This window comes from Strix uralensis, chromosome 20 (assembly GCF_047716275.1).
Source record: "Strix uralensis isolate ZFMK-TIS-50842 chromosome 20, bStrUra1, whole genome shotgun sequence".
NCBI classification, from domain to species: Eukaryota; Metazoa; Chordata; class Aves; order Strigiformes; family Strigidae; genus Strix; species Strix uralensis.
Genome location: NC_133991.1, coordinates 1,971,234 through 1,990,542, shown reverse-complemented (window position 1 = coordinate 1,990,542; position 19,309 = coordinate 1,971,234).

Genomic DNA, 19,309 nt, shown 5'->3' with positions numbered 1-19,309 from the left:
GCACATCAATGCAGTCTGGAGGTGCCCGTGGGGCACAAGCCAAGAGGAAGAGAGGTTAGCCCTGTGCAAGCTGTCCCCTGCCCCCAGAAAAGCCCATGCCAGCCTGGCTTTGCCCCGTCAAGTATCTGCAAAGGGGAGCAGGCACTGGCGGTGCCCAGACAGAGCCAGCTGGACCCCTGTGCTGAAAGCGGCCCCTGGCAGCACTGCCACAGCGTTGCAGCAAGCACAGGGATTGCTCTGTCTCTTCATCATGCCTCTGGGAGAAGCTGTTTGGAGGCATTTCCCGTGTTGCCCAAGTCTGGCCATGCATTGCCCAGATGCCTGGACCCTCTCATGCCCAGGGCATCCATCCTCATGGGCTTGCACGCTGCTGAAGAAGCTGGGGTGGGCAGCAGGTCGCATGCTGAAATGGTGAGCAGCCAGGAGCTGGCGGTGCCTGGGCAGAGGGGGCAGGTGGGCTGTGGGCAGCCTGCCATGTTCTCCATCCCGGTCCGACCTGGCAGAGGGCCCGGGCGGGCAAGGGGAGAAGGCTGCAGGAACTTGATAAAGAGTGCGGAGGGTGGGGATGTGGGGCTGGCTCCAGGCTGCCCGAGGAGAGCCGTGGTGGCAGCCAGGATCCCAGGCAGCAGCCGCGGGATGCTGAGGGGCATGAGGAGGCTGGCCTGGGGGTATCGAAGCCCCACAGAGTGAAGGATGGAATAGACACAAGCCTGCCTGGCTCTGGCAGGGAGGGACCGTGGTGTCCTCACCAAGCAGGGAAGGGGTCCCTGCAGCCTCAGCTGGCTCAGATGCACCTGCACCAGTGCTCAGGTCCCTGAGCAGCCTGTGCTCGAGACACATGAAGATGCCAAAGCATCTTGCTGCTGCTTTGCCTAGGCACTACCTGCACATTTGCACTGTCCTCCCTCCCTGCTCACAGGACCCCATGTTCTGGAGCTGCAAGGGGCTTTGGTGGGAGCCTGGTGGTCCCTGGGCTGTTGAGAACAGCAGAGTCTAAGGCTTCCTCCTGAGCCCCTCTGAACATGCCCCCAAGATCATCGCCACCCCAGTGCCTGCTGCCCATGAGTAATAGTTGTCTGACTAGTCCACCAGTAGCTGGGTGTGCTTAACCCTTCACTCCACAGGCAAGGGGATGGTCTGGCACCATTACATGGTGGTGTGTGCCTCAGTTTCCCCCACTATCCTGGACACGGGCAGATGGGACACCAGAGCTTGAACACAACTTGTGTGGCCCAAGCAGAGGACTGGGGGGTAAAGGTGGTCTGAGACCCACAGGGCACCGCAGTGAGCCTGGAGCCAAGGTGGGAACCTGTTGCCACTTGCCCCAGGGGCTTCCTGGCAGGAAGATGCCAGCTGGTGTCAGAGCCATGGGTCAGGGAGCTGGGGGGCAGTGAAGAGGGTGGCCCCATGCTGCTGCCATTCCCTGCCTGGCCCTGGCTGCTGGTCTCCTGCCCCTCTGCTCTCCATGCTCCCATCCTCTGGTTGGACCACAGGCTGGCATGCTCCTTCTGCCGGGTCCCAGCACCTTGCATTTCCCTGTAGCACATCCAGGAGAGATGACCTTCCCATGGCACCTTGGGGTCCAGCTCCTGCTGCCAGAGGCTTCTCAGGACCACCGCTGCCTGCCAGGATGTGTCTGCTACTGCATTGGATCACCTCTCATCGCCACTCCAGCAACCAAAACAGCCGGTGTTTTCGGAGTCTGCCCAGCCCCTTGTGTGACCCAGACAGGCCCTGCTGCGAGGGAACAGGGGGTCAAGGGCCAAGCAAACATCTGGAGGGAGGTGCAGCCCGTCCCGCACCCACGCAGAGGGGCTTCTCACAGACAGGCAGTGTTTGGGGGTCAGGGGGGGTCCCCAGGGGCTGTACCCCCCAGCCCCCTGTTGTGCTGAGGGGTGGGTGCTGGCAGCATCCCTCAGACACAGCCGGTCTGAGGACTCCCAGCAGCAGCACACAGCTGGCTCACGGGCCACCGACACATCTGGAGCTGCTCAGGCAGGTCCAGGCAGCTGCCCACAGAGTGCACAGCAGCAAGAACAGGGCTGCACACTGCCACTCTGCCAGAAGGCAGGCCAGGCCTGGGACAACAGGGGTGTCACTGCACCCCACTGCAGCCACACCGGGGCATGCTGCTGTCCCGACTCACTCACTTCCTTGCTTCAGCACCACAGAATCTCATCCCTTGTCCCAGGTGCTGGGATGGCACACAAGGGCTGAGCTGCAGGGACTGCCTGAGCAGCAAACCCAGGGTAGGGTGCTGTTGGGATGACATGCCAGCTGCCCCATCCAGGGGGAATGGACTGCTCTGCCAACACCCCCTCACCATCCACGGGTGTCTCCTGGAGGGACAGACGGGATGGATGGACAGGAACAAGGGACATGAGCAGATTGCACAGGGAGGCAGAAAGACATGGGCACAGCTGGTTGGGGAGGGTCAGCCAGAGCAGCCCAGCTACACCTTGTCTTGTTGGACCTGGGTGTTAGTATCAGCCATCCCTACAGACCTCGGGCTCCTCCTCCCGTGCAGCCTGTGTCCTTTGCCTGGGATTCCTGCATACTCCCAAGTGAGGAGCCAGGAAGGTCTCAGCCAGGCTTTGATCATCTCCTGGAGATGGTCACCCCATGGTGAGGGGGCACATGGGTCGGTGGAGCCACCAGCACAAGGAAAATATGTCCCAGACCCACTCCTGCCCAACAACTCCACCAGCAGCCCAGTGGAGAGCCCCAGCACAGCCCTCCTCCTCCACCACCCCTCTTTAGGCAACCAGCCTCTCCCCCTGCTCAAGATCCCCAGCCAGTCAGTGTCTTCCCATACCAGCTTCCACCAAGGGATGACACAGGCCCCCAGAGCAGATGATACCTGGGTGCCCTCCTGGAGTCTGGAGACTGGGTCTATCAGCTCTTATTGTCAGTGCCATGAGTTTCACTTCTGCATAACACAGGCAAAAGCACCAGTTCCATTGAAACAGGGCACAGATCCAGAGGTGAAACGCATAGCTTCTCCTGGCCTTGCTGCTGAGCAAGCCCAGATCAACCTGTTCTGCCCCTTGAGTAGATAAGTCAAGCACCCATGGGACCCCCACACATTTCTCTACCAGGTACCACCACTCACTGGCCTCAAGGACAGCCCAGTACAGCCAGTCCACCAGCACCCTGCTCCCCACCACCAGTGCTCAGGTCTGGTTAACACAGCAGAGCAGAGCATGGTCGCCTGAAAAAGATGTTCTCCCAACCCTCTCCAAGGCATGACTGACTGCTTTAGAGCAAAGGGTCTTGATCCATGTGGTTTCTCTGTGCCAGTTTGGCCAATTTCTACCAATATACCAGCCCAGGGAGGCTCTTGCCTGCGCACGTGATGGGGTCTGTGTTGCCTGCTGCAGCAGCTGGACCACCTCCAGAGCATCTGCTGAGCACCAGCCCTTCTCCAGCCAGGGAGGATCCACCGCTGCCCACCAACAAGCTGGCAAGGGAAAGGGAGAGAGGGAGTGGTGTCCCAGTGCTGGAGTAGAAAACATCATTAACGAAGCATCAGTAGCTCATCAGGGGAAAGCAAGGCTGTTCTCAATTAGTTCAGATCTAGATTAGGCAAGAGAGGTGAGTAACAGAGTGGGCTGGACCCATGTAAAGTTATTGGCTCAAACAGACTAAAAAATAAACTTGAAAAAAAAAAGGAAAAAGAAGAAATACCATATTCAGGTCTGGTTTGTTTATTCAGAAATAGAGAAAATTAAAACATAAGTACTAGGACAAAATATGCCAGCTCTAAATTCTGCCTGAGATGATGATTTTATTAGCAAAGAATCTGGATCTCAAGTTATGTCTCAAAACAACACAAAACCAGATGCAGAGGTCAATACTCTCATGCCTAATAACAATGCTTTCAGTGACATCCTTAAGGAAGAGATGGACTCATCGGTATTGCAAGAGACTTTTCAAACAAACTTGGACAGCAAAGATGACAGCAAGATTTCACTATTAGAATCTGCAATTTAAGTTGAGACAGAGCATAATGAAAGCTCTGTTCCAAATGCAATCCCATTACATCACTAAGATTCAACAATTAACATCAGCTGCTTCTCAAGTAGTTTGAAAAATGGAGATAAAGTCATAACTCATCAGCTAAAGTCATCCCATAAGAAAAATCAGTGGTATCCTGAAAAAAAAGGGGCCTTGAAGTGTCAACCTAAAGCCATTTCCAAAGGGAATAGCAGCAAAACTAGTAGGAATTAAAAAGTGTGTGTATGTCGTACAACTGAAATGTTCACAATAGAATTAAGACAAACGTCAAAAAAAAACCCCAAAACTCTTGCAGCAGAATCAAGTCCTGTGGACAAAACACTCTCCTCTACCAACCAAAGAAAAGATATCTTGAAGGTCAGCAGGAGCAGATCCTAACTTTCCAGGTTTGGAAGAGACTACCATAGTCCAGAGAATAATGTGGGCATAACAACAGTGTTGTCCACATTAAAAGAAGATATTCAAAAAACAAAATCTTAAATATTGTCACAAAAATGGTTAAGAGATCCTGCAGCAAAAACAAGTACCGGATGGCAACTGTTATTTGTCTTAAAACCTTTTATTCATTGCACTCATTTGTGTGCAAAACTCAAATGTTTTGCACTTCATCGCAAAATTTTTCAAGCAGTCTTATTGGGGGGGGTGGGGGGGGGTGTTGCAAAGTGACACATAGGAGGTGAGGGCTAACGATGAAGAATGAAGGTTTGGACAGCAATGTGTCTGGCTAACTAGATGTCTCCCAACTATCTGAAAGGTTAGAATTGATCAGATGAGAGCTGTGACCACTTTGGCAGACACAGGTATCTCCCATGGGAACAAAAATGGAGACACTCTGCAGATCGATTTCTGGTTGCCCGTTGAGTGCGATGGCTCTGCATGGGTGTGACACGAGTGTCTCCTCCAGCTCCACTCCTACGGATGTGAGAGCCCCCGCACGTGCTGTCGGCGGTATCACAGCTTGCTTTTAGCAAGCCAGATCTCTAATCCAAAGCTGCAATCTAGACGTGGCTCATGTCTGGCAGAGAGTCTCCCAATAGGACTTCTTGGCTTTGCTTGCTGCTATGTGTCCTGGAGGAAAAGTTGATGAGGCTCCATCACAAAAAATGCCACTATCAGTTTCTGCTCATTGCTGGCATTTAACAGCCCATAGCAGCATGCCAGCATTGGAGAAGATTTTGCAGTTTGGAATAGACAAATATTGTACTACAACCATTATAAAGGCGCCCAGTGCGGGTGGGAAGGGAGTCTCCGATACCATGGGGAACTCTCTCTTATCTTTAAAGAAAGCTACAAATACATGGCATTTGGCAGTTTGGAATGTTTTTATCAGCAATGCTGATGGTAAAAAGAATCTCCTTTAATTATTGAAAGCCACTGAAAAAACCTGTTTTGGACACTTTGTAGTTATGGTCATGTCTCATGGTCCCAGTGTGGGATGATGAATGACTGAGATGGTTGGATGGGATGACCAAGAAATAAGCCATCATGACCTGAGGGCAGGTGCTTGCAGGGTATTTGCACCTAAGCAGCAAGTAAAGAACAGAAAAGCACTGAATGCTTCGTGTTTAGGGAATCTCAGAGAAGGTACAAAGCTGCACTCATCCAGTTCCCAGGAGCAGAGAGCTACACCCTGCTCAGTCCCCTCCGTGGGTGGGTGCAGATGCCGTTTGAGCCCCCTGGTCCCCCGAAAGCTTCTGCTCTGGCAGCTTGTGCTCTCCTGGCTCCTGCCCACCACCATTTCAGGTGGCCAGAGGACAGCACACGTGGCGCAACCACAGGGCAGGTTCCTTTCCCTGCTGAGTCACGCTCCTCATTGTGGGTTTGGTCTGCGGTTTTGGTTTCCTCTCTCATCCTGGACCCTTGTGTCTGCAGACAGGAGCTTCCAGCAGCTCTGGGCAGTGAGGGGGGTCCAGCCCCCATGAGATCCTGACCCAGGTCTTGCAGCCCATGGATCCCCAGAGGAGTGACCACAGGTTTCTAGAGAAAACCAAATCACCATCGAAGTTTGGTCCCTGTCTGGTGCCCTGCCCTGAGTGACTCAAACACAGAGGTGAAGACTGAGGTTAGCAAATATTGTAGGTTTTCCTGTGGTCCCTGCAGCTTGGCAATGAGGGAATTTCTCATCCAGCTGGGGACACGGTTTCTCAGCACTAGGTTCAGGTCTACAGACTCACTGCTCTCTCACTTCCAGCCCAAGTCCCAGGGGCCTGGCTCTGGCCGTCACCTCTCTAACAGGAATATAAAGACAGTAGGAACCTTTTCCCACCTTAAAAATACCCCCATTTTTCCTGGGGAGGGAAAAAGAGCACAGAAGATGTGAGATGACCACTGATTTGATTGTCTGACTGCCTGGAGCCAACCAGGCAGCTAATGGGCATCATTGAGCAAGAGCCAGCAGGGCACTGTTACTGTACTTGCGGTCTTTCAGATGCACCGAATTTATGGCCATGAGGCCATAATATCACTGGAACATCAGAGGACTGACAGTGTTGCCCTGTGACCATAGAGACCAGGATCTCTTTTGGCTTAAAATCCTTTGCCGGAAACTCAGTCTACATGTGACAATGTTGAGGAGAATTCAACCTCTGCCCTCTACAATTAGTTCCAGTCATGGTCAGTGTTGAAATATGTTCTAGTCCCCATTTGAGCAGGTCTAACTTTAACTCCCAGCCTTTGGGTCTCATTATATTAATTTCTCTGCTAAATAAAAACACTCCCGAGTACTTACTCATGTTTTGATTTTTTTGCAAGGAAGCAAGCCTTATGCAATCATGTGTCTGTTCCTCATACCTTCCTAATGTGTGAAGCAAATTCAGGCGTATTTGACAGACAGCTTGTGGCCTTAGGCGGTAGCTTGTGAGGATTTTTTAAAATTGGGCAAACATGTGGGAGGAGAGAAGCTCTGCTGGTTTCTCTCTCTCCTCATAAAATTCCTCGGGGGAATAACATGGAAAAAGCTTTTGGTGTCCACATCTTTATAGAGCAGATGATCTGGGAGGGGATCTGTTACTCAGACCTCCATTATCTCAGTTAAAATATTGACCCACCAGGAGACATCCCCTTGGGAACCTTGTGCATGGAACAGGACATCCACTCCACGAGCTCCTTATCACCAGTAATGAACCATCCTGCTTCTCCCGTCCAGCCCAGCAGCCTGACCTCCTCTGGGTCCTGCTCCTCTGTGCATGGTCCCTTGACCCTTGCTATCACAGGAGGCATTCACGCCCTGGGGAAGATCGGAGACTTCGGAGAAGGGCTCTCTGCCTGCACAGCGCTCAGATGCTCCCTCTCCCTCCAGATCTGTGCATGCATCACCAGTTTTGCGAAGGGGATTTTCCAGGATAAACAGTTGAGATGAACTCATGGAAATCTGTGGCTTGTTAACCCTCGTTAAGAACCACTGACAGGAGCCTGGGGACTCGGAGTCCCCACGGGGGCAGCCTAGGTCACATTTTGAGGAAGAACTGCTGGGCATGAGGGCTGCGCAGGTGACCGTGGCGGTGGGGCTGGCAGGGCTGGACATCCTGTTCTCCAGTCTCTCAGCCCAATTAACATCACCTCAGAGAATGAGGTCATCGTAGCGGCCAGACAGTCTGGGAAAACACTTTCACAGCTCCAGGAGGATTTCCTTTTTCCTCTTTTCAATTGTTCCTCTGTGCTGCCTCCCTCCGCTCCCCCCTCCCCATCCATGTCCTCAGGCCTCCTTTGCACTTGGGCAGAGCAGGCTCCTGGATGCTGCACTCACATTATTCCTTCAGGGAGGCAGGAGAGGCAGCCACAGCCTGTAGAAGGGCCGCATGGGTGCTGGGGGGAGACCCTGGTCGCTGCAGTGGATGCTGCTCTGCCTATGCTGTCGCGTGGCAATGGGAAGGAGGTGGTTGCAGAGCTGCTCCTGCCTGCCTCTGGTCAGCTCCAACAAGCACGTCCCATCCCTGGAGTGAAGGGGAGAGACAGGACCAGTAGCCCTGTCCTAATCCTCCTCTTGGTCCCCTATTTAGGACAGGGATGTCTGGTCAGCATGACAAGCAAGAGGACCTCTATATTTTATCACTAAGAATATGAAACCCCTCGAAGATGGAAGTCTTCAGAGTAAATACTTATCTAAAAACATGCCTTGCATCAGCATTTGCCAGAATTGCAATGAGATTCCCTTTGCTTCCTCACTGCAGCTCTCAGCTCTAGAGATGCAAAAGTCTGGACGTGTCTCTCAAGGTACATCCATGGGTTCCTCTGAAGTTGTTCCTGTGGGGCCCCTCCAGAAATCCTGTGACCACAGCTGCTGTTGCCAGGACCATGCTCAGCCACCCAGCTCTCCACACCTGGTGATGCTCCCCCTTCCCTGCCATCCCTCCCAGCCCCAGCACATGGCTGCACAGCCTCGAGTCCTGCCTGGTTCACTAGAGAATCCTTGGCAGGGCCTAAAAGTTGCTCTCATGTTTAACAGTGCCCATCACATCCTCCATCCACAGGGTGCTGGGTGTTCATGTGCAGGATGGGTCCCCTGTGCAGGTGATGGGTGATGCAGGACCAGCCTGCAAGGGAAGTCCCTTGTGGGTTGGGAGCTAAACTGGGGGGGTGGGAAGGAGGGAGGGAGGGACAGGGTGTGAGGGAAGGACTGGGTTGCACTGGCCAAGCTCTCGTGCAATACAACAAAGTTGCCCTGGGGGTCCCAAGGAAGACTTCCTCTGCCCCAGTAGGCCAGGACTGGGCACTTGAAAAGGATCTGCCTGCCCCCTGACCCCCCGTAATGCCGTTACCATAAGGATATGGGGCTCTGCTTTGTCTGTCCAGATGTCAGGTCCTGCCTGCAAAGCGCTTAAGGCAGGAGGTAAAACCCAACCGTGGATGATCCCATGAGGCAGCTCCCAGGCAGGGCTGGCACGACCTGTGTGGGGATTCCTGCCTGTGCTGAGAGGGACCCTGTTCCCCTCCCCAGACCCCACTGGTGAGCTCAGCCACAGCCCACAGGAGCCCCCACAGCCGACCTCGGTGGTTTGAACTCACCCGTTCCTGGGAGTGCAGAGCTCAGGAAGTGTGCTGGGTGCTGGGTTTGGCTATGTCACCCACAGTTTTCCTAGAACATTTGTGCTCATCTCTATCTCACCCTTTTTATCACAACCCAGCAAGACCCGTGGATTTAACAGCTGTCTTCACATCAGTTTGCTCCCAGTTTCCTTGCTCCACCCAACATGTACGGCCAAACTGCTGTTAGCATCCCCAAAATGCCGTCTCCTTCTTGGGAAGGAGACGGCATTTTGGGGCCATTAACAGCAGTTTGTCAAGGGACTGGCTCAGGTACAGCAAGGTTTAACCATGCCAGAGTAGGGATCACTGGTTCATCATCCCCAGAAACATCCTCCAAGTGCTCCCCAGTATCCCCATCCCCCCTGCCAGATGTCCAGCTCAGCACGTTGCTGACATACATCCACTGCTCAGGGACATCCTAAGGCCTCGCACTGACGGGCAGTAGGAGCGTACAGGCAGCAGGTATCGCTGAATCAGGTGACATTCATTCAGTGGCATTGCTCCCCAAACTGTTGATGGTTTCTCTGGTGCATCTTGTTCTGAACTCCTCGGCTTTGCATCCCCTGGTCCCAGAGCTGCTCAGGAGTTGCATGGTCATCATGGTACTTGAGGACCCAAGCAAAAGAAACGGGGCATGACACAGGACCCACACCGCATGGAGTGGCTGCTTTGGGGCACGTGAAGGACAGTGTTTGGAGAGCTCATGTGCCCGTGGCTTTCCAAGGGACCAGACTCTCACTTTTGGGCACCTCTTCATTCAGACATTGAAGGGGAACATCCAACATGGCCAAGACACCAAGTAAGAGGGACCCTCAGGACTTGGTGTCCTGGCACTCACCCATGGAGAGAGAAGGTTCTGGCAATCCTGGAGCAGGCTGGCCTCAGAGGGGACATGTGCCTGCAGAAGAAACTGTGTCCCACAGCCGCCAACTGATGCTCTACAAAGTATCCAGGGAAAGGAGATCTGAAAATTCAATTTCCCAGAGGAGCTGCCAGACTTGTCCATGGCTCCACCATGGCCCTGGGCTTTTGCACTCACAAGCCACTGCTGTCTTACCTTTTCTGCACCGCAATGTTTAAATGTTTATTCCCATCAGTGCCCACCATCTCTCCTCACCTCAGAAAGTGCTCTCACACGCAACATCACGCTCCCCTCGAGCTCACCGCTTGCCCTCTGCTCAGAGCAAGCGTTCCAGTGAGCATTTGCCAGGCTGCCGTTAGACATGACCTCAGGCCAGTTTGCAACACGCTCCAGAGGTGCCTGTTTTCCTCTGGGGGGAATCCACAGAACAGCTCAGATACAGGGATACACAAACCCGTCTGATATGTTCAAAGAATTACTGAGCATCTGCAAGGAGAGGGAAAGAAAAACAAACACGCGGATGAAAGGATTCCTGGAACATGACAAAGAGGAAAGAAAAGGAGACAGGGATGAATAAGGCCACCCAGACTGGTCCTAGGCTTTTCTGGGAGCCCACCATCCCCTTGAGGAGAGGTACCTCAGCACCTGCTCTGTGGCCAGACTGTCACCACCTGCCTGTCCTCTCTGTTCCTCCTCTCTGAAGCATGTGGTCAGACAAGCCATTTGGTGCAACTTCATCAGTGAAGAGCTTCTTTCTTCAAAGCAGGGACGCTGCTCCTTAACTCCCCAACCTCTGCCCTGACCACTTGGAGCAGCTAATGGTTCTGCATCCATTAAATGTGCCTCCTGTCCCTTTTGCATCCTCCCCAAGGAACTCTTCTTTGCTTTCTTTGCATGAAACGTTCAGCCCAGGGCAGATTTTTCTTGTCCTTGGCACCAGTCACATCAGACACTTCCATCCATCTTCCAGTCTTCCAGAGCTTGCTCCACTGACATTTAAAAGTCTCCCAGATATTGTTCCACAGCTCCTTTTCCCTGCCCCAATATCAAGCACATGGTTTCACCCATCACAAAAAAAAAAAATATTGAGGGCAACCTGTGGTCTTCCAGAATAACTAGAGGAGCCACAGCTCTGGCTGTGCCCAAGGAGCCTGTTGGAGGAGGATGCTGAGAGCAGTTCACATCCCTCAGGAGATGTTCAGAACTGGTCTACAAACTCCATGCTGCAGTGCTGAGTTCCCAGGCAGGGATGACACTCCAGTTCCTGTGCTGTGGAAACCCCCATGGTGGCCAGCAAGAAGCAGGGATGGGGCTGAAGATCTCTACAAAAGCCATCTTTGTCAGCCTGAAGTCCTGCCTGCCCTGGTGGACCTTCCATCTGCAGCTCTGCCTTTCCCCACAGAGCCCAAACGCTGCTGAGGCAGGGATGGGTCTACTTGGTGTCACCTCCTCTCAGGTGTCCATAGCGCTGGGATTTGAAGTCACTGCACTGATTTGAAGTTCAGAGCTGCTGTTCACTGCTGTGAGGATCTGGGTCACAAAACAGAGGGATGAGGGAGGTTTACCCCCTTGGTCCTCATGTGCAGGCAGCAGCGCTGCAGCCAGGCACTGAGCACGGGGACTGAAACAGGTCTGCAGTGCCCACGGCCAATCCTGCCTTCGTGAAGAGAAGCAGCGTGTGGGCACAGCTCACTCACCTGCAATGCACAGACCTCTGACACAATAAGGACACTATTTTAAAGCACTGTCATTGTCTTAATGACACCAAAAATGGGAGCTGAAAAGGGGAGGTGAACCAGCAAGAAGCTGTTTGTTATCAGGACTGGTTTTCACCCTGCACTGTCTCAGTGTGTAATCAGGCAAGGAGGTGCCAGTGGGATGGATGGGAAGCAGCAGGGAAACAGAGCTCTCCAGGCAAGGGAGGGAGACAGACCCTTTTAGTGGCTTTAGCCTTTGTACAGACTTTGCTGGCTCATAAAACAAATCAGAACGGACTTAAGAAAGCTGTCAGTTTGGGACCAGTGTCACCTGAGAGATCCCATGGGAGACTGGATCACAGGACCAGCATGGTGGGAAAGAGAGATGGGAGGGGGCCAGCACCAGTGGGTCATTGCCTGGTCCTGAGGCGCTGAAGGCTCTGGGGCACTTGGAGAGTTCAGAGGCACATGGGCAGCTCTCCACTGCCCTGTGTGCAACCCCAAGGCTAACACCAGGTCCAGGCCCAGCTCCAGGCCCAGGTCCAGCTACTGCTCAATGCATGGCTGGATAGCAGGTGCCACTCGGAAAGGAGCACAGGGCTGGCTAACATGGGGACAGGAGGAGGATCCTGGCAAGGAACCTGTCCTCACCACTTCTTGCCCACGTGTCCTCTCTACAGGGACCTCTCAGCCTCTCCTGTCCTTATCTGCTCACTTCCCACAGGACCCAGCCCCTGCCCCTCGTCTTTCTCCCACCACAACCATCTCCCCTGATGGGTCCAGCAGTGAGCTGGTCTCCAGGGGATGCTGTGTGTCTGCAAAGCCTTCTTGCAGCTGTTTCACTGGGTGCTATCTAACCTCATGAAGGTGAGACCTCCCAGGATCCTCCCCTGGGAGGGATGGCATGGGGAAGAATCATGTCTTGATGTGGTGCACAATGGCAGTATCAGCCAGGGCCAGCACAAGGCACCCAGATCACACCAGCTTATGGGGACAGCACCAGAAGAAAACAGGGCACGGCCGGCACAAGACACAGACTGAAGCTCAGCGGCTCTTTCTGGGCTCAACAAACATTATTGCTCCCAGGTCCCAGGCTGAGCTCTTGAGTCAGTGAGTGCCAGGACCATTAATAGTGTGGTGACAGTGTTTAAATTGGAGCTGCCACTGCCGCAGACACAATAACTCCTCATGCGCGAGAAACCGATTAGCAATGGCCCTGTGCTGCATTTTCCATCACCCTCTGCGGAGCGAGTGAGGGATGTGGCTGGAGGGGAAAGGGTGAAAAGTGGACCTCTGGGGCTATGGTTCACCCTGCCATCACCAAGTCCTTCCCTGTAGCTCTGCCCTGTACCCTCTCCCTCGTGTCCAGCCGCTGAAGCCCCTTCTGCAGAGCTTCAGGGCTGCACTGTGACTTATTGTCGAGTGTTTACTGTCATTGCCGGGGAGACATTAGTTCAGATTATGTCAAAACAAAGTTATTCCAAGCTCAATCCTAGAGAAAAATATTATTGTAAGCACTGATTGGCGAGGGGCGGTGTGTCCACCGCCAGCAATCCCAAAGCCCAGGGGGTGGGGGGAGATAGGATCTTTGTTTTCAAGCCAGGCTCCCAGCCAAGAGCAGCCAAAGCTGAGGTAGAAGGGAGATTTTGTGAGGCAGCCAGCAATTCAGGTCAAAGCTTCATTTTCTCCAGAAAAAAAATCCTTTAAACTGTAAAGAGAAAGTCCTGTTCCAGCCCCAGCCTTGGCCAGAGAACATATGTGCCATATTGTCCAGGAATTGAATGTAAGGAATCCAGATATGCCATGTTATCCAAGAATCACATGTAGGAAATCCAGGAGTGGCTTGTTATCTAGGAATCACATGCTGGGAAGCCAGACACAGCCTGTTAGACAGGGATTGTATGCAAGGAATCCAGATGTGGCACATCAGATGGGGGCTGGATGCAAGGAATCCAGATGTGCTGCATTACCCCGGAGCTGCAGGGAGGGATAAGAAAATGGCAAACACATGCAGGCAGCACCTAGCCTGAAAGTGCAAGTACCCAGCTGGCTCCAGCCTTAGCTCAGAAACAGATGAAAAGCAAAAAGCAGCCTTAAAACCAGGGGCTGTGAGCAGGGCTAGGCCAGGCCAGGCACAAGCTGTTAGGGTGGGGGACCCAGTGGCCAGCTTGCAGCAGGGCAAAGAGGAACTGACTGAGGGTGGAGGCAGCAATGTGGGTTCAGAGACCAGCCCTGGAGATGGGGATTAGCAGGAAGAGGTGATGGTCCTTTTCACCAGTGCTGGACAATGGCCCTAGGGCCACCAAAAGAGGTCCAGGAGCAAGAGGGGCCTTGTGGGCAACTGGTGAAGGAGATGCACCAAGGAGTAGTGGAGACAATGCAATTTATAAATGAGCCTAAAGAGGTGCAAATAAGGACAGCAAAATGCAGGCAAAGTCTCAGGAGAAATTCCCAGACAGTGAGATAGAGCGGGCAGTGGACACCTCTCTCCAGGGCTGGAAGGGGATGGATGGGAGCTGTGGCTCCCTGGGGGGGCCGAGGGGATGGAGCTGAGAGCAGCCCAGCTGGGCAGGGTGCCCAGCAGCAGGAGCCACCTGGCCCCAGCCCCAGGGAGCCATGCGGGGACATCTCAGTGGGGTGGTCACCAAGAGCACCCCAAGTCACATCCCAGGCTGAGCGGCAGGTCAGGGGTAGCAAAGCCCACTCAGCCAGGGACACAGGCACTGCGGGAGGCTGCTGGCACAGGCAAGCAGGCATGGATGCTACCACCACCCCAGCACCCCAGGAGCCCTTTCAGGATCCTGGGCAGTGCTGGGGAAAAAGAGACTTTCCCCAACACATGTGCCCTGGGACCACCACCTGGTTTGGCTGGAGGGACACACCTCTGCAGAGTCACAGTCCCACTCCCAGCCCTTCCCATGCTGCCAGGACATCTTCCCAGGAGCTGGGCAGAACTTCAAAGCAGACAGTAACATACACTGGCTGTCGAGTCTCATCTGGTCCCATCCCCGAGGGAGCCTGGGAATGGGTCCCATCACCCCACTGCTGGGGTGATTCAGTGCCAGCCAGCAATCCAGTGCTGTGAGCTTCCCCTAACAGTGCCTTACGGGGCTCAGGTGTGCTCCTCTGACCACATCCCCTCCCTTTCTGGATGTGGTTTCTCATCTGCTTCTTCTCTCAGTGTCTATTTTCGTCACTCTCTCCCTCCTGTTGAATGAGTGCCACAGAAAAAAAAGCACTGGGCGGCGCTGGGGACTGGCCAAAGCACGAGCTGTGCAAATGGCACCAGGCAAAATGCCCGGTATTATTCTGGCACTGAAACAGGCTCTTTAGAGACTGGCCAGAGCCCTCCCCTTCCCCAGAGCTTCTGGAGGAAGGGGCACCCACAAGGTGGAAGTAAATTGTACCCCAGCCACAGCGATGCACAGAATCAGCAAATCCTCCCTTGCTTTTTGAGGTAAGGCTGCAGGATGGAGCAGAGGAGGAGGCAGCAAACAGTGGTGGGACAGCAAGGATGCCCCCAAGCAGATGGGCCACATGGCAGCAAGCATCCAAACATATTGGTGGATGTTCTGGGAAAAGAGCTACGCCCAGTGCCTGATCCTGCCCGTGCCATCTTCTGCGCACCCCTGTTGGGTGATGACAGCAGATGGGAGACGTTTCCCAGAATAAGCGAGTTCCTTTTGCAGACACATGTGTGGGTGGGTGTCAGCACCACTGGCTGTACCCTTGTCCCCAGCTTTGTCTGCTGCTTGTCTGTATTATCATGTTTGGTGGCTTACATCTCTATCCCATAGCACCCTCCATTCCTCTGCACTGTCTTGTCCATCTCCTGTATAATTTCCAGTGTCCACCACCAGCCTGGTTTCATGGTCCTCTGGGGGTGGCTTGTGGCCCGAGCAGCTGGACCTGGACCCAGACCCACTCTTCTGTGAGCACTCTGATGTTTTGCTTAGCTGAATACTCCCTACCAAAGGGTAAAGCCCTTTTCCCACCATTAAAACTGCTCTGTCCTGTCTCGGCATCCTGTCCTCACCCAGGAGGAAGGGGACACGAGCGGAGCTCTGGGAATCTCCTCCATGCATGGTCTCGCTGATCCTGTTGGACAGCCTGGAGTGGCTCTCGGTGATGTGAAGGTGCTGTGGTTTGTGAGCAGACACCACACGTCCCTCTCCTCTGCAGCTCATGGCCTTGCACTCCCTGGCTGAGGCACTCCCATCCTCTCCCAGCTCCCAACTCAGGTACCAGAGCTGGCACCCTTTAGCTCATGTGCCTGCACTGCCTTGAATGTGAACCTTGACAGTGGAGAGGTGACAACCTGTGTTCCATCCTTTCATGGACCTGGGTCACAGTGGGTGTTGTCCCAGCCCTGGGACCTGCAACTTGGTCCCAGATCCTCCAGTTCAACCACAACACTGTTTCCATGTCTTCCACCTGGTGCTGCCTGCAGCCCTGAGGCTGATCAGAAACCTTCCATTAACAAGAAGCTGTGCACACTGTGAGCACGCTGACTGGTTCCTCACAAGGGCCATGAAGGAACTGGACGAACTGGACCATCAGCAAAAGTTACCTGAATTTCTCCTACAAGCTGGCCCAAAGCCTGGCTTGCAGGAAGAGATTGTGCTGCATGCCAAAGCTCCAGGCAATGGTGAATCCTCCCAGCATCCAAAAATCTCCTCCAGTGCCTGGTGACCCTCAAGGAGTGGGAAACTGCAGCTTGTTTCAAGGCTGAACTTGGCTGAATTAGGTTTCCAGTCAGTGGACCGTAGCATGCATTTGTCAACACTCCCAAAAGCCTCCAGGAAACATCTTTATGTGCAAGTACCTATAAAAATGATCACGTCACCTCCCAGGCTTCTCTGAATGAGAGGGATAAATGGAGCCTCACATCCTGCAGTTCATTTCCCAGCCCATGGGACCAGGGTCCATGATGAGTGGACACCACCTCTGACTGCACATCCCCTCCCTGGGCCATCAAGCCCTGGCTCCTGGCAGGTCTCCAAGCTCTCCGCATTGTCCTTTCTTTCCAAGACTTGTTCAATGTCAGTGTCAGCATTTCAGGGACTCTTCCAGCAGCTCATTCCCAGCTTGAGTGTGTAAGTTAACTGGGCCTGTTGGTCTGCGGTTGCACAGCCTCCTCTGTTACAGATGTTAATTACTCAACCCCTCGCAGGATTGAACATGTCTCCGTGTTTTGACCCAAGCACAAGCTGGAGTCATCTACTGAGTACTTATGGTTTTGTTTGTTAAAATTAGACTCCATCTACTTTGCGCAGGGCTGCGATTTGGGGTTGGCTTGATTTGGTCATCCTAAATGTATGTTTTCAAATATTTCTCACTGCCATTAGTCAGTGACAGCTTCCCCTTCTATCACCAGCAGTTCTTTACGTGGCTGCAGTCCTCCCTTTTCCCCATCCTCCCTGGGGTTCTCCACCTTCTCCAGTCCATGGGTTGGACCTTGGTTTTTGACGCATCCCAGGCTCTCAGCAGGAAGCCTCCTCCATGTAGGAGGAAAAGTCTCCCGCCTGCGCTGCACAAGAGATGACAGGACAGATGGGAGTGTCCCATGGACCAGATGGACTCTCCAGGAGATGCTAACCCTGGGTATTTCATCACACCTACAACCTTATCCTGTGTCTGTCCACAGCCAACCTGTCTGAGCCCTTCCCAAGGGGGACGGAGCAGCCCAGACAGGAGGCTGGTTGCTCTGCTGGGTCTAAGGGCAGGCCCTTTCCAAGGTCTTCATCAGCTGCCATCATCCCACGGTCCCAGGAGATACCGTCAAGGTCTCTTTTCTCATCCAACGGCCACTCTTCTCCACACTACCAGCCTTCCCATCATCTGACTCTGCCTGCTCAGCATGAGTCACCCCTCCAAAACACATGGTTGAAGCAGAAGAAGGAGAATGAGGAAGAGAGGAAGTCATGCTGCCCTCTCCAAGGCAGAGAAACAGCGTAAACACTTCAGTCTTCGTTCTGCTTCTTTCCAGAAGCTCCCGCCTGGTTCCCACCTGCTGCATCACTCACGGCAGAGTGGTCCTCCCACTCCGGCTGTGGGCCACCACGCTTACACATCCAAACCGCCTCTGACAGCTTCTTCCCTGAGAGAATTATTTTGGTCTATGAAATCATGGCTTTTGGGGCACTGTTGGGATGTCCTTGAATGAGTCCCAGTTTTTGCTAACACTTCCCACTCTAAATTTACAGTCCCAGCCTGTCACGCCAGCAATTGTTTAGCATTTTAGCAAATTGACCTTTCAGATGTCCAAGTAAACACTCTGTTCATTGATGTCCAAGGCAAGTGCAGCCACGCAGCTCTCCGGTGCCTACAGATCCCCCACGCCCGAGCCCAGCAATTAGCCTGTCGTTAGCAGAGCAGAGCTGGCTCGCTCCTTACCCTGACAGTGTCCAGAGCTTTCCATAATGACCAGCTCTTATCTGTGATTTTTAGAAACTCTTGAAAAGTTACGTTGCTGGCTGCACAAGACATCCGTTAAGCCTCTACCAGTCATCTCCAGGGAAAGAGCTCTTTCTCTCCACAAGCCTTTCCTGTAAGCTGCAATCACGTTTCCCCTAAACGACCCCATCTCTAATTAAAGAAGCTCAGCTGTCTGCGGGGCTGCATGCCGATGCCAGAGCTATCAGTGATGGTGTCTGTTCCTCTCCTACCCCTGGGTTGAGCCAGTACATCTCCCCACAGCCGCTGCATGCCCGGGATAATGGTGCTCATCGAGACTTTTCATCAGCTGTTCCAGTGCTTGAACAACCCCTCCCAGCAGCAGCGCTTCATTCATTCCTCATCCCATTTTTCCCTCCCTGTGAGGCAGTAAAATTCTTTACCTTTGGGGTTGTTTCTTTTTCATCATTCACCACAGACTGCTCTGCAAACACCCTGACTTCGGACTAGTCCTTTGCCACATTTTTGGAAGCCCTGGGGACCGAGTTCCTCCCAGCTGCCTTTGTTCCTAAGAGCCGGTTTGTTTGCTGTAACTCGCACTATTTCTGGCAGTAGTTTCACTAGACTGACTGTTGCCACTATATTTGATTCAAGAGTTGGGCAATAGCATGAGGAGACTTTATGTTTCTAAAACCAGCTATTTTTGGGACACGTGTGTAGCAGTGCTGCAGCTGAGGTCAGCCATCCAGCCACATGCACACGTCAACCTCCTGGAGACTCCTCTACCCCATCCCACCTTGTGGGACATGCTCCAACACCCAGGTGCCCCAAACCTCTGCCAAAGGGCTCAGCTCATCAGCACAGGTCACTCACAGTGGGGATCATCCAGCAGCAGCCAAGCCGGGGTCCTGTGCCCACCAGGCTCCCCTCACTCACACATACAGTCCACACCAAACTCCTGGGACCCCCTTGATCTCCCAGGTGGTGGGATAATTTGCAGGAGGAAAGTTGGATGCCAGATTTGGATGCCAAGTTTATGAGGTCTCCACATGAGATTGGGCACTGGGCACACATTGGAGATGATGTGGGATGTCCTTGCTTGTTGGTCACACCAAGAACCACTGCTCCAGGAGGTGCCTGTCCAGTGCCGCCTGCTGTCTCCCACTCCCATGTTACCCAGCAGCACATGCAACTGGTCCATCAGCAATGGTGTGAACCTGGCTCCAAGCACATTGCATGGACCGCTCCCTCTCAACACACCTCCCGCGGCATCCGAATGCCTCCATGGGGATCAGCTAGGGCAGGGGTATGG